Source organism: Podarcis bocagei, assembly GCF_964188305.1.
Source record: "Podarcis bocagei genome assembly, chromosome: 3".
In the NCBI taxonomy this organism is placed as follows: Eukaryota; Metazoa; Chordata; class Lepidosauria; order Squamata; family Lacertidae; genus Podarcis; species Podarcis bocagei.
In genome coordinates, this window is record NC_138127.1 from 67,524,038 (window position 1) to 67,530,037 (window position 6,000).

The following is a 6,000-nucleotide window of genomic DNA, read 5'->3' on the forward strand; positions in this document are numbered from 1 at the left end:
GCAATATTATCCATAACAAATGGTGTGTGTGTTTGTGTATGCACACGTGAGAAGTGGATGCACACACACTTTTTAAGCGGGAGATTTCAGCAGTGAAAGGAGTAAATGCACATTCTTTCAAAGGTTTTTTTTTAACATAGGGAGGAAAACAACTCCGGGCCATATCCACATCATATAGTTAAAACACATGGTTTTTCCAAAAGAATCCTGGGAATTGTGGTTTGTTAAGGCTGTTGGGAATCATAGCTTTGTAAGGTGGTAAACTACAAGTCCCAGGATCCTTTGGGCAAAGCCATATACTCTATAAGTGTAGTGTGGACATGACCCTGGTTCATAAAGTGGCAGGACATCCCATCATCCCATTGGTTAGGTTTTCTTTGCTTGTTTTAGTAAGCTTGCTGAGAGCTCCCTTGACTGAGTGGTAAAACACAGGAATCACAGGGCTGGGTTAGATGTTATGTTAGTCCCAACTTCTATTGGCCCTGGCATGTAAGATATTTTAAAATAAAAATAGCCTGTGAAGAGGAGGAGGAGACCCTTTGCTTTTGCTTCAGCTCCTTGACCCCACCTTGGGCCTGACTGGAATCAGACCCCTCACCCTTTGCTTGGTATTTGTAATTCCCCACATTATGAGAACCAAGCAGAGGGGAAGGTCCAATTCTGAAAGGATCATTGAAGGGTTGAAGCTCCCTGCCTTATGCTATGGTTTCCTGTCGAGCTCAGCTCTCAGCTCCCTGCAATTAATTTTGGGAATGAAAACTTACAGGCCCGGGACAGTTATGTAAGCGATGCCCTGCCTGGTTTGGCCCTCAGCTTCTAGAGTCTTAAAGGAGGACAAAGGTTCACAAAAATAGCTCTGTTGTGTGTGGTGTTGTGAGTGTGGGGGAAAGGGAGTTGTGTTGCACAGTACAATCACTAGCAGGACTGATAAGCTAGTTACGGAGAGCAAAATGGCATTTTGTCAGTAGCAACGCATTGCATTTTGGGTGTTTGGGTGCTGGGGCATGATATCATGTGACCACAGATGCCCTCCCTTTGAGGAACCGCGCCTGGATCCTGGCCTCACAACCCCTAAGTAGTGCATTTGTTATGCCAGGAGCATATTGTCTGGATAAGCTGGTGTTTGTGGCAGTGAAAATGACACGGCACGTTGTGGCGCCTTAGAGACTAAGCGGTTTATTGCAGTACAAGCCTTTGTAGGCAACATCCCAAGTCACCGGCTGCATAACAAAGTGAGCTGTCATGCATCTGATAAAGTGGATTGTTTCTATGAGAGCTCATACCATAATAAATCAGTTTGTCCCCGTGGTACCACAGTATGGTTTGCTTTCTACCTGAGGTAGAGCAGCGCAGATATAAAGGTAACCAAGTAGAAACCCCCTGCTAGTCATTCTGAAGTGTTTTAAAGCACAGGCAAAAAAAAAAAAAAAAAAAAAAAGGAAAAAAGAGTGCATTTGAAGGGAGTCTCAGAGCATCTCCTGACATTAATCACTGCATTTGGATGGCAGTATACATTTTTGCAACTCATTGACCTGGACCAACCAATTCTGGGGTGGTAAAAGCCCCTCACCTTTGAGGTGATCACAGTGCAGGGATCGCCAGCCTTCTCTGGGCCTGTGGGTACATTTGGATACAGAAGAAATTGTTGTAGGCACTGCACACACATCAGAACCAAACACACACTGCAATCTGGTCTGCTGCGCTCCCTATGAGCCCCAAGAGGGAGTAGGATCAGTATAGGTGAAGTATAGGGGACCCACATACAAAACCCAATTCTGACAATGGGACGAACAAATAGGCTGAGAAACAAAAGATCACTCTGTGAAGAATTCTATTTCCATGCCCTCTCCAGGATACTCCATTCCATCTCCTACTCAGTTTTCTGTACCTGCAGTGGTATGTCACGTTCTGTACCCCCAGTGGTAAGTCACAAAAGCACTCTTCAGCCTGCTTTTGCTCCCCGATTTGTCTCCCACATGGGATAAGAAATAACTGCAAGCCAAAGTTGTGACTCAAATAACAAATTAGGTTTTCTGTGCCTTTTGCATTTGGAACGAGAGAAGTCTCTTTGGAAAGTGGCTGTTTTTAGATGAGGTGTTTATTGTACAATCACCATGGTTTGTTTACTGTCATTTAATGGGGCTGGACTGGGGATGTCGAGGCAACATCGTCCTGTGTTTTTCCAGGATCGAGTCCAGAATCTTAATGTAGAGATTCTGTTATGGTGGGAAAGAGCAGCAGGGCAGCACAGTCCCAATGTGCACAGGAAAAGGTGCAAAACTGGGGCAAGGTGGAAAGAGTGGTTCCTGGGGAAGTTGGATGACATGTTGATTCCTCGCCATATACTTCCTTTTGTGGACATCCACTCCCCAATGTGTGATGACATTTACAGTTGCCATGTAGTGGGAAACACGTTGAATGGAGTTCACTGGCTACTTTTTCAGCTGAAACCCCCCCCCACCGCTGTTTTACTTGTGGTGGGGTGGGGAAGCCCCAGATATTCCCCATATCTTTCCCAGCAACAACTTTTGGGATGAAAAAATGAGCAGAGCTTAGCAAAGCACAATATAATGCTTGATTTGAGCCTATAGGTGCTTCCAGTTTAGCTTCCATTTATGTCAACTGGACAGTTTAGCACAGTGTTTCTCAGATTATTTTTGCCCTGCCCAATGTGCCAGGAACTGGTACCATATTTGGTCCCTGAAACATCCCACCCAACCTGGGCTGTGGTGGTATTGCTGTAGGCTGGCAGCTGATGACTCTCAAACCAGCACTTCTCTGTGGATCACCACTATGAGTAGCACTGATTTGTTGTTGTTTAGTCATTTAGTCATGTCGGACTCTTCGTGACCCCATGGACCAGAGCACGCCAAGCCCTGATTTAGCAGCATGCAAAAACCTCAGCGCCTAGGGCTTGCCGATCGCATGGTTGGCGGTTCGAATCCCCGCGGCGGGGTGAGCTCCCGTCTTTCGGTCCCAGCTCCTGCCCACCTAGCAGTTCGAAAGCACGTCAAAGTGCAAGTAGATAAATAGGTACCGCTTTATAGCGGGAAGCTAAACGGCGTTTCTGTGTGCTGCTCTGGTGCCGGTTCGCCAGAGCAGCTTCGTCACGCTGGCCACGTGACCCGGAAGTGTCTGCGGACAGCGCTGGCTCCCGGCCTCTAGAGTGAGATGAGCGCACAACCCTAGAGTCTGTCAAGACTGGCCCGTACGGACAGGGGTACCTTTACCTTTACCTTTAATCGCTGCTGCTGCTTTCAAGCCTCTAACACTATGTAGCCAAATAAGCTCCAAAGAGTGGAGGGAGGCAATTCTCACTGGGACCATTGGGTGTGAGAAAGGGTTAAATATCCTCCAACACCAGTAGCACTCCCAGTGCTATTTATCTAGAAAAAGAGTTGCCAGAACTCACTATGAATGCCCCCCTCTTTCTCTTACAATAGCAATGGCACCCACCGGAGAAGTTCCAGAACCCACCTGAGAGGTGCCGAAATTGAGTTCTGGCGCATTCCCCCTGAAAAAAAGAAGAAGCCCTGAGCACTCCCAATGACGATAGCCTCTGGTTGCAATTTAGAAAGTAGGGACAGAAAAGAAGGGGGAAAGAAAAAGGCAATTATATTTGGAAAGGGAAGAGTTAAAGTGACAGAGTTGATTCCTAGAAAGGTGAAACAGGCCATACAGAAGGATATAGCTACAGCACAAGCTAGAAAACAACTAGAATAATCAAATAAGCCAGTACAGCAGTGCAATAAAACATCTACACCTGGGAGACATTGTGCATTGAGGGAAAACAGAGCAGGATTTTCTGATCTTTAGAAGAAAAGAAAAGGAAGCTGAACAGGAAAAACACACACACACACGAAAGGGATGGTGTACAGGTGCCCCATAAGATATAAGGGAACAAAATGTGGTTTCTCCCTAGGACATCCCAATGCTTTTATGTTTTCAATGTCACCAGCACATTATAGGATTCAAGGCCACGAATGGAGCCTGGCCTATGTTCCTTTTCACCTATGCAAACCTGCCATGTTATCCACACGGAGGAGCCCTTCCTTTGTCGGAAAGTCCACTTCTGCAGCAAAGCTTTCTGTGCAAAATCCACAGAGGGTAACCTTGTCTTGAAGCATAATTAGTTCTGAGGAAGAATTTTATCAGCTTAGTCTTTGGGGAGTGGTAGCATGTAAACACTTATTAAAATGTTATTTTGGGGGCATAATTCTGTCATAAGTCAAACTAGGCAGATGCAAATAAAAGCAAAGGTTATCTGTCCACAGGGACTGCTTGCATTTCACTGAGAGATTTATGTCAAATGGCAGATTTTCATCCAAGTTATGAGACAGCAGCAAGGATGAAGCACATTTTTCACAATGTGCATGGAAGCATGTAAGCTTGAGGGCCACCGAGGAATACCAGTTAAAAAGAATAAAATATCCATATGGATTCTGAATAAAAGGTCCAAAGGTAGCAGCCAGCAGGAGTGGAATATCCTGCTTGCTAATGTTTCCTAATAATTTGGTGTATGTTTTTTCACCCTGACCTAACAGTTCCTTAGTAAAGGGAAGGGCCATAGCACACAAGATGGGGATCGTGAAAGTGATCACATTAGTGAGATCTACAGTATGGATCAATGTCTGTGGTGGCAATCGTGAGGCCTGTGGTGGAACCATCCAAATATCTGGGCTTCTCATAAGCCTACCTGTCATCAATATCATCTGACAATGAGATAAGTTCATTATTTAATGAAAATGCATGATCTTCTCTGGCAGTGTTTATTCCAGCAGAAGGGATACGTCTAGCAAAATCCATAGTGTTGGAAGGTTCACATTAATGAATCATATTCTTTAGCTTGCAGTGGCAGTAGTTAGTATTATTACCTGCAGGTCCCGGGACAGATTAAAGGAAGTTAAAATTCAGTGTTGGAAACAGTTAAAACAAATTGCAATCGTAAGAATAGGGTGGGTTCTAAAACACACACGTCTCAAGTGTCAGAGGCCAAGGTAAAGCAAGTTGATACTGTGTGGAAAATTCATAGCTTTTTAAGTCAAAATTGTTTACAAGGTATTCTCCCACATACAGCATCATGCATCCATCCATGCCTATATAGTAACATCTGCATCTGTATTTTTATTTCACATCCCTTTTCTCTCTCTCAAAGAACGTAAGGAGGTATATGTGGTCCCTGACCAGATCCAGGCAAAAGTTGCTCACCTTGCAGGGCGGAGCTGATATGTTAGCTTCCTGGCCGATGGGTCACTGCTGCTTATTGGGAGTGAAGGGAACAAGAGGACCAAGGCAACAGGGAGTTTAGCCCACTGCGCAAATCACAATGGTGGTGTCTGCCTCCACTGCTCGAGGCAGGATGCCTTTGAATACCAGCTGCTGGCAATTGCATTACTCAGATTCTGTTTGTGAGCTTCCCATGGGCATCTGGTTGGCCACTGTGAAGACAGGGTGAGGGGCTAGATTGGTCTGATCCAGATAGGCTTCGTCAATGCATTTGTATCATGCCAACCTCGCTGCTGCCCTCTTCTCCCCCTGCCACCTGCCAGGAAGTGGCTCCACTCTGAGCCACTTCTGGATCCAGGCCTGCTTAGCTTCAGCAAGGCTGCTGCATCACGTGTCCTCAAGCCATGCTCTGGAGTTTTTGGAATGGTTAAAATTCTGTGTCTAGTGAGAGGCGTTAGACTGTCGCTATAAAATATGCGTTAGATTGTCGCTATTCAAATATGCTTTTGAATTATGGTGCTGGAGGAGACTCTTGAGAGTCCCATGGACTGCAAGAAGAACAGACCTATCCATTCTTAAGGAAATCAGCCCTGAGTGCTCACTGGAAGGACAGATCCTGAAGCTGAGGCTACAATACTTTGGCCACCTCATGAGAAGAGACGAGTCCTTGGAAAAGACCCTGATGTTGGGAAAGATGGAGGGCACAAGGAGAAGGGGACGACAGAGGACGAGATGGTTGGACAGTGTTCTCGAAGCTACCAGCATGAGTCTGAC